We start from the raw sequence: 10,890 nt of genomic DNA, 5'->3' as shown, positions 1-10,890 counted from the left end.
TTAGGGTTTTTTTGGGTTAATAAACACTTTGAATCAAAGTTTTGTTTGTTTGAGTAATTTATTTGTAGCTGGGGATGGTTTCAAACTTCATGTGAGGCAGAAAAAAAGCTTTTCGTTTTTTTTGTTGTAATTTTTAGCAAAAAATGCAGGCATGATTGGGGATGCTAGCCTTTGTGTTAGTCGCGGGTAGAGGGCAAAAATATAACCTGGCTCAAAGGGAGTGGGCAAGTCGTACAATTCATTTTAAAGTATAAATTTAGCTGAATCAATATGCTCACTCTTCGCTCACCAAACAATTTTTTCCAAGCCAAGTAGGCCCCTGAAAGAAGTACAGTACTGTACATAAATACAAACCTAATACCATCGAGCCTAAGACATTTCTGAGACCATCTCAACTCAATGGGAGTATGCAACCGAAATGGGTGCAATCGTTTCCAATTCTTCAGTATTATGGAAGTGTCGTGGCCAAGCGGTTAAGAGCACTGAATTCAAACTCTGGTGTTTCTGATCAGCAGAGTGCGGGTTTGAATCCCCAGCCATGACACTTGTGTCCTTAAGCAAGACACTTGACCATTGCTTCGTTCTTTGGATGGGATGTATAAGCTGTTGGTCCCATGTGTTGTGTAACGCATGTAACAGAACCCAGTGTACTTATCGAAAAAGAGAAGGGGTTCGCCCTGGTGTTCGTGGCTGTGGCTGCTGTAAGTGCTGTAGCACCTTGTTAACCCTTATAAGCGGCTAAATAACTGGGTCTCAGAATTCATCACTGCAATAACCTATCTTTCCGAAAGTTTGTAGGCCTATATACTCAGCGCCTCAAGTACCTTGTTGGTACGTGCGCTATATAAGGCTTCAATATTATTATTATTATATTATTATCAATAATATCTACCCTTGCTTGTATCCATTTACCTATGGTTAATGCAAGCGACACAGCCAGGACTCAAACCCACACTCAGATGAGTTGGCCACCAGAACAAGACTTTACTATTGTTATATCATGAAATGCTTTAAACAACCATGTACATGTATGCCATTCCAACTAATCAGCTTCACAATTTTCATGGTCCTCTCAAAAGCAAATGACCACAATGAATAGGACGGATGGATGGGTTACTTACTACAGTATATGAGCAAGAAAACACAGTGATGGGTTATAGTTTGAGCTAGAAACACCAGGTGTAAATAAACACTTGCTTTTCCATGATGCATGTTGGAGAAATTTGGGGACACAGGTGGCAGCAGACTATCCAGGTCGATCAGAATAAAGCCAACAATGGAAATTTAGCTGATATTACTTCTGCCAGTACGTGGCAGGAGAGTCTGTCCCTCATATCCGGCAAATTGTGTACAAATTTCTTATGATAGCGCCCTCTTTTGAATCAACCTCCTTCAAGCCTATTGTTAATTTCCCTTTGGGGGGGCAGAATCTCCAGGGGGACAGATTTTGCTATGTGACACCGGCCACCTATTGTCACAAAGAAACCCAATTATTATTGATCCCAGCACACAACCAAAGCAAGCTGTATCTGATTAGTTAAAGTTCAAACAACACACATTAATCTTCTAAAGGCTGTTATTAGAGTGCGACAATAAATATCAGTGATGCTGATCATGGAATATATGCAATGTATCGCAAACCATGGGTCAAAACTGGAGAAATCAATTTAGGTGGGACGCCATACTTTGTCAGAAGTGTTAAAAACTTACTTGCAACAAGGACCTCGCACACTCATCTGCACAGATGATCAATACTCACAAAAATATAATAAAAAACAGGATACTTTTCCCTTAAATTTCATCATCAATTTAATGAGATTAGGCCAACTCATAAACATTTACATGAATAAAATCAAAATGCTTCAATAAAGAGTTGGTTAGATAAGCCTGTTCTAATAGCATAACCTCTGCAGCAGGAGGGTTAATTGACCGCCAATTAGCGGATGGGTCAGGGTCCAGTGCCTGAAATATACATTAGGTCGCCGGCTTGAAAGGTTGCGTACTGCTTCTCACAAGATTATCAAGGAATGGTTTATGCCGGGTTACCATCGTCACTAATAAGAGCCAAGGGATAAAACAGTGACATTTGACCTGTAATGTAACCAGAAATGTATATTATTGTGTCCGTGTAAACCGATTTTACAATTGCTGCGTCAATTCCAAAGAACTGTACATGTGTATCTCAATTTGCAAAACTGTTGTATCTCGCACAAAAAAGCTCCGTGCAAAAAACATAACATAGCGCGTACTGGTTTCATGTGAACATCCAGGCTATTTTGAGCGGGGTGCAAAGATTGGCAATTTCAAATTTGCGCGTAACTTAACAGCTATTTTAAAGGCAGTGGACACTATTGGTAATTACTCAAAAGAATTATTAGCATAAAACCTTTCTTGGTAACAAGTAATGGGGAGCTGTTGATAGTATAAAACATTGTGAGAAACAGCTCCCTCTGAAGTAATGTAGTTTTTGAGAAAGAAGTAATTTTCCACGAATTTGATTTCGAGACCTCAGATTTAGAATTTGAGGTCTCGAAATCAAGCATCTGAAAGCACACAACTTTGTGTGACAAGGGTGTTTCTTCTTTCATTATTATCTCGCAACTTTGACGACCGATTGAGCTCAAATTTTCACAGGTTTGCAATTTTGTGCATAATGTTGAGATACACCAAGTGAGAAGACTGGTCTGACAATTAGGGAATAACAGTGTTCAGACCCGGTCTTCACTGCGTGGTAATGACCGGGTTGGTGGCTGGCGCTGTTAACGGACCGAGCCGGAGGCAAGGTCATTACCACGCAGTGAAGACCGGGTCCGAACACTGTTATTCCCATTAATAAATACCTTTTTTAGCGAATTAAACGGCTAAAATTGTCCAAATTTTGTGACTTTTCTCACGGCGATACTTCCAGACATGTTCAGGGGCTATTGAGCTTTTGATGGTTCCCATCTCTTTCGTGCGTTTATCACATTACTGATCTTTGAGACCAGTGACTCTTTTAAATCATGGTCTGTTCAGCGCCTTCACTGGGGTCAAAGGAGCTCGCAAACGATAGCTGTTCTTTGTGCATTAAAACGCGCGCATGAGCTCAGCGTCCATGTATATGTAGCATGTGGCGCAACTGTTACACGCGCGCACTCAAATTTGATACATTTTCAGCGCGCCTATGCGAAAGTGCGCGAAGTTGCAATGAAACTAACATGGATATAAATAAGCATGCGATACAGTGCAACGCGCAAGGTTTACACAATGTATGCTGATTTAGGGGCCACTTGTTCGCTATTTTCCAAAGCCGGTCTTTATACCGACCGTTAACACTCGGCCACGTGACCGGGTTTTGACCAATCAGAGACTTGAAACCGTCCAAGGTATTTATTAATTACCAATAGTGTCCAGTGTCTTTAAGGAGATTCAACATTTTCCACAAACACAACCATGTGTTAAGGAAACAGTACCTGAGATGAAAAACAGAAGAATACAAGAAAACTTTTTGTAATGGTAGATACTGTTTATTTCTCCAAGCTCTGTCGCACAATACAAGGTTTAAAATACAGAATTGTTTGTTGTTGTTTTTTAAATCAATTGCACAAACAGCTAATAAAGTAGTAACCAGACACTTTAAACTTTACAACCTGGTTTTTAAGAATGCATGGATAATACAAAAGTTCCTCAAAATCAAATCTAGGTTTAAATCAATTCTATAAATTTGGCTTGCTTTTTTTTATAGATTGAAAACATTTAGTTAAAAGAAAGGAATCTAGAACAAAAAGGTAAACATAGGAAAAGTCCACACACACAATTGTCTTTTTGTGTGATTTACTTTTCTTTCGATGTTATTTTTGGGGGGGTTTCTGTTTGTTTCTTAAGAATGCGGGTATTTTTCACACAGTGAAACAAAGTTCAGAACTTAATTAGTAGAATGTTTAGAATACTTTATTTTAGTAGACTTTAGAATATTTTTTTTTCTTTTCAAAATATTTTACTCAAGTTTCCATCGTTTACGTAATTCTGAGCATGCGCACATTACCGAGAACAATGGATTTTACCTCGTAAGTCTGCTGCCACCTTGTGTCCCAAAAGTTCCCCATTGCAGGTTTTAGTTACGGCCTGAACCATAATTTTTGAAAAGACATGATGTAGTTTCGCTTCAAGAAAGGTCATAAAAATGTCTGCTTTGTGTTCTTTCTTCCCTTCTTTCACTTTTATTAAATCATGTATGTTCATGTTTCTAGACCATTTCTAATAAATATCTCCCTACCTTGTACATTTACAATATGATTTGAAATTCTTGAATACTTTAACAAATAACTGCACAAATTTACAGTATTTTGAGCACAACCGACACATTTATAAAGTCGTTGAAATATTTCGCACTTTGACTTCTCAGCAATAAAAACTTTCAATGTTCAACCTGACACTATTTTAAAACATTATGTCAATACATCTTGTATTTTTTTTTGACTGTCTAAAATTGTAACCGTATCTCAGTCAATCTCAATTCCATGGTAAGACTATGAAGGCACGTCCTGAAAATTAAAATAATTTAATAAAAAGTACCATTTAGTACCATTACAGCTGACAGCTGAATATTCCACGTCTGGTACCAACCACGTACTGAAATACAGTAATTTTTTGGCAAATTTCATTTAAGAATGCGGATTAACATTATTAATTTGGTGCTAAACCAAAAAGCAACTCTAATGACTTAAGGCTATGTCCAAACAAGCAACAGCCACAGCCATAACAGCAGCAGCAGTCATACCTACATGTAATTGTCTGGGGGGACAGTAAGATACCAGTGGTACCGTACCAAAGGGATGCTTTTGCATGATGCCTTCCCTCAAGTTGCCAGGAATATTTTCCCTTCTGACTGAAGTGACTTGAGCTCATTGTTGGCTACCGTCTGCTGTGGCAATAATAAAGAAAAGCGGTTCAGTTTGTTTGAGTGATCTTCCCATCAAGGAAACTCGGCAAACTCCCACGAAGGGATATAACCACCAAGCTGGCAACAATCTCTCTCATACAAACATTGGTTTAATAACGTCTATGATTATGAATGACACAAATCAAGAAATTGTGATTCAGTAACCAGACTACAAGTCGGAAAGTCTCACAGTCTTACCACAGATCAATTCACAAACATATTTTAGGTCCACATTTTTTATTTATGCTATATATATATATACATCAACACTTATCCCAACATCCTCTATGAGGCTTGAATTAACACACAAAGCAAAACAAAATAATGCAAAAAAAAATAATTTAAAATCGTTATAAGAAAAAAAAAAATACATGCTTAGAGCATGAAAACACAAAACAAAATAACACATATTTCTAATAAAGGTGAATATTAAAATACATTTTCTCCAGTAAATTTACATACTTATTGTACACGTACTTGCTGGCAGCTGCAAAACGTCTAGGCACAGATGAACTTTACACATAAAAAAAATGAGAGAAAAAAGAACACCCCAAAAAACTCAAATTTGTGTACTATTGCTCTTTGACATAATATAGACACGAAACGGGGGAAACTTTAAGTCCCTCTAGAACCCAGCAAGGAATTCTCATCACAGGGAAAGTTCTAATCTTCTTTAATTTATTTATGTGCCAAAATTTAGCATTTTAATATCCCCGTGTTATGGTCCACTCCAAACACTGAAATAATTTTGTAAGACTTTAACCCCCAAAAAAATTCACGTTGAATCCACTTTCATTTCAACATTCAATGTTTAAATTAAAAATATTGTTTACAATCATAAAACAAATTCATTTGGGGAACAATTTTATCATGAAATATTTGATTAAGTACATCTTATTTGTTTTCATATTGACGGAATGATTGTTTGTAACCCCCCCCCAAAAAAAATACTAATAATAACAAAAAATACAAGAAACAGAAGAAATAAAAAAAACTAATATTTAAAGCCCTTTTTATTTTACTCTTTGAATAAATACCCAAATTTCCTTCCAAGTTTTAATGCAGTCGGCAATTGATTCAATCATTTGTTTCACCATGCAATAATCAATCAAATTCCAGACCTATTAACAACATTTCATTTACAATTGAGCAATGACTAACAGCGAAACAGGCTCTTGTGAATTAAAGCACAACAGTTTTAATGTTACTGGGAAAATTCAACGAACAAAAAACCCCATTTCACTCTGACTGACTTACACATAATTACAACCCTTATGGCATTCTGGGGCCTATGGCTGTACACATTGTCACTGGTGTGACATTGTCATTGAAGTGACCTTGTCATTGGTGTGACATTGTCATTGTCATTGGTGTGACATTGTCATTGTTTGACATTGTCATTGTTTGACATTGACATTAAGGTGATATTGTCATCAATGTGACATTGTCATCAATGTGACTTTTTCATTGAGTGATATGTCATTGGTGTGACAATGTAAGTGACATTGTCAGCAGTTTGACATTGCAATTGAAGCCACAATGTCACCATTATGAAACAGGGTTATTTGTCACATACTTCACATAAATCAAGTCCATTTCTGCTTGTACCTTACATACACATAAAAATGCAGTCCAAAATACACACAACTTCCAAAGAACAGTCACTATAAAAAAGTTGAACTTGTACGTTGTACTAAGTTCTTCAACACCATGAACAGTTCCTTAAAAAACTCAAACATTTCAATTCAAGGAGACACCTTCATTAAAAATCAATCCTCAATCTTGTACAAAACTTTTCGTATCTAAAATAAACAAATCTGTAATATATATACTGCTATACAACCTTTTTAAACATTTTGCTAATTCTTGAAACAGGCACATCTTGAACACATCTTGAACAATTTTGTTCTTAAAAAAAATGTCCATTCTTTTTTCTTCTCTTACCATCGAATTTATAACTAACACCGGAAGCCCTCAACAACAACTTTCATACAGCGAACCTGTGAAATTGTTCACCCTACATCTCAAATATTTCATCTTTCTGGAAAATTCTCCAATTTTCCTCTCCCCATATTTTGTCTTCTTTCCTAAATCACCTCAACCAAAATGTACTTCTCACATATTCAAAGTGCATTCTGTTCTTTTTTCGACAAATACCATGCCTTCCAATATGGGACTAGAATGAATACACATTTCTGTGATTTAACATGTGACATGGGTTTCATAAAATGCTGAAAACCTTTTTAACCTAAAGCAACTCCTGAAAGCTTTTCCCCTGCTTAAACAACAATTTGTCTTCACTGTCATTGTAAACCAATGAAGATTTACTTTCAGACAAACAATCTAATTCAATTCTAGCACCATCCTCATCCACACATCAAAGTACCTAAAAACCCATGGGGCTGATTTCACAAAGGTTGAAGATTGAACTTAAGATGAGCTCTAACCCTTAAAGGCAGTGGACACTATTGGTAATTACTCAAAATAGTTATTAGCATAAAACCTTTCTTGGTGACAAGTAATGGGGAGAGGTTGGTGGTATAAAACATTGTGAGAAACAGCTCCCTCCGAAGTGCCATAGTTTTCGAGAAAGAAGTAATTTTCCACGAATTTGATTTCAAGACCTCAGGTTTAGAACTTGAGGTCTCGAAATCAACCATCTAAACGCACACAACTTCGTGTGAAAGGGTGTTTTCTTCTTTCATTATTATCTCACAACTTTGATAACCGATTGAGCTCAAATTTTCACAGGTTTGTTATTTTATGCATTTGTTGAGATACACCAACTGAGAAGGCTAGTCTTTGACAATAACCAATAGTGTCCATTGCCTTTAAAGGGAAGGTATACATCTGGTAACCACTCCTATAACTTATGATACTAAATTCTTACTTGGTTAAAAGTAAAGCAGCTGACAATAGTATAATTTTGAGAATCAATTAAAGGAACACGTTGCCTTGGATCGGACGAGTTGGTCTATAAAAAGCATTTGTACCCGTTTTTTTTGATAAAGTGCGTATGGTTGGAAAGATGTTTTAAAAGTAGAATCCAATGATCCACACAAGTTTGCTTCGAAATTGCGTGGTTTTCCTTTTACTGTGCAAACAAGGTCGGTCGGCCATTTATGGGAGTCAAAAAGTTGACTCCCATAAAAGGCCGACTGTGTCAGTCGACAAGGTAAAAGAAAAACCACGCAATTTTTAGGGATACTTGTGTGGATCATTATATTCAACTTTTAAATTATCTTTCTAATCATATGCATTTTATAAATTACGGTTACACACGCTTTTCAAAGACCAACTCGACCGATCCAAGGCAACGTGTTCCTTTAACTTTGAAGTGATTGATTATGGAACAAGATATTAGTTTTATCCCCCCAAATCTAAATTTGAGAAACGTTTCTGAACAAATTACAAATTATTCTTCCTGCGTTGACTTAAACCACTATTAATTTTTCGGCGATTTCTCAAAAACGCTATCAACCATTTGAAATAAAAGTTTTACGGGTTGCTTTTATCTAATCCCCATTTATATAGGATTAAAACAATCAAACCATTTCAAAAAACCAAAGGTACATGGTCTCTTAAAGATAAAATCTAATTGCTTTGTGAAATCAAGCCTATGTCACAGAAATCACCTTCTCAGGAATCTTCAAGTTACTTTAAATTTTCTTTAACTTTCATTTTTCCATACATCAACATTTTAGAATTAAATCCCCATGCACAAACACCAAACTGCCATCTGTTCATATACAACTTCTTTTATATAAAAAACCCACCACACTTTCCCAGTGCTACTGACATGCTCAATACACATAAATATAGTTTTTGGGATTAAATCTTAGTCTACTTTAAGACTCAGAGATTTATTTTGCTTTCATATATTTGTTGGCAAATTTGATTGGGATAATTAAATTAATTTTGGCTCAGAAACAAAATGTGCTTATGGCTTGTTATTTGGCAAAGTTGAGTAGAATATAGCTGCAAATTTTTTGAAAGATTTCAAAATTTCCTGCCCAAGGTTTTAAAGATCTTTTTTCTCATTATAACAATCTCAAGTTTTCTTACATTAAACATTGCCTAGGTTGTACAGATACACAATGCATGGTGTAAAAATCTTTCTTTTTTTACTACTTTACCTAAACGCACGATGATGCAAAAATCTAGCCGTAGCCCAAAATTCCAAAAAGGCCAAACCAAACCACAAAATAAGGAAAATAGTCTGGTCCTTTTCATAAAGAGTGAAATTTGAAATACAACGGCTACTTGTATATGGTCTCACTGTCATAGTTATCTACAATGGCAACTAGCAGAAAATCGTAACATTGTTATTGTAGGAAGTTAAACTAGGAAAAACAACTACTGTTGCACATGTGTCGCAAATATATACTAAAACAATACCTCCATACATATACATGAGTTTTTCCTGCAAAATTTTACTATCTAAAGAAAAACAAACAAACAAAACACATACATTATTTAAGCACAGAATAATGGAAAGTAGTAGGCATTACAAGGTCTTTTTGTTTCATTTTTAAAAAGGTGGGATTTCACACTATAGAATAGAAACTGAAGCATCTTTATTTAAAACTGCTAACAATACTTTCTGAAAAAATATACAAATGACTTCTTCTTATAAAATGCGTACAAGTATTGTCCCACGTCATCTACAACATGTATTTTTATTTAACAACAAACATTCTACAACTTAATAATGTGGTTTATTCAATTAGTACAAAACTAAAACTCATGAATTTGCCTTTAATCGTAAAAGCTTCTCGGTTTCCAGATTAAGATTTAGTAGGGCTGACGTAAATAGTCAAAAACATTAACATTTTGAAGAAAAAAAATGAATAAAAAATTACAACTCCTATACCTGGATTTGCACATACTTTTTTTCAATCCTTATATTTCCCCAAGGTTGACTGTGGGTCGCAGAGACTCAAGGACTTAGTGATGAGGTCATGTATCTCCATGATTAATAGCAGCCGAACTCTATACAGATGCGTGTGGGATTTAATATCATGGATTTGAGAGGGAGCGATGGCCATGATCATGATGCACGGAAACTGAGCAGATTATGAAGTGAGTATCAATGCTTGATTATGAGAGGCATGGCGTATAATATTCCCCCTTGCCCACGCACTGATATCCCCTCCCGCCATGAAGTATCCATAACAAGTAAAGTCAGGTGTTAGAAAATTGCTCATCGCAATTTTTAAAATTTACGAGATGAAAATATCTCTTTTTGTCTATTGCAGACATGCAACTGTAACTTCATAAAAAGAGGAAATTATTAAACAATTTCGATGATTTTGTGTAGTGTTTTTTTTCAAGCTTGAATGGCACAAAAAAATTAATGAGAATATAAAATAAAATAAAAAGGAATTCAGCTGATCAGAGGAAAAGTTGCAAACTTGCTATTGCTATGAAGGGCACATTTTGTTGTTTTGTCTGCCCATCATGTTTTGTATTGTTCCCCTTTTCAATCTTTTAGAAATGTGCATGACATCCGAGAGTATACAGTGAATGCATTACAATCCAAAACAATGCATAATCTTTTTATAAACGTGAGCGCAAGTTCATCGCATGAGTGTTTGGATTCTATGATCCTACAGAGCAGGATTATTTTCCCGTCGAGTTTAAAGACCTAACTCAAGCACTATTAACACTCGGCCAGTTCCCCTGACAGTTTGTCAACAGTCGACTACATACAAGCAATTTTCTTTTGCACTTTAGTGTGTGTTGGATTTCATATAGCATTGGTACTATGTTGTATTTATGCGCTCGATGAAGAAAACCAAAGCCCTCATTTACATCCTGCCCATTTTTGGTTCTCAATAATTCTGCTGTTCAACATAAGCCTTAACATTCCCAAATGAGCTGTATTCTATACAATGACTACAACCAGTATAATTTATGCAACATCATTTTGGGGGATGTCATATTGAAGTGATTTGTGGTAATCCGTG

The sequence above is a fragment of the Asterias rubens genome, chromosome 1 (genome assembly GCF_902459465.1).
Source record: "Asterias rubens chromosome 1, eAstRub1.3, whole genome shotgun sequence".
Taxonomy (NCBI): Eukaryota; Metazoa; Echinodermata; class Asteroidea; order Forcipulatida; family Asteriidae; genus Asterias; species Asterias rubens.
Note: the sequence above shows the minus strand (reverse complement) of the source record.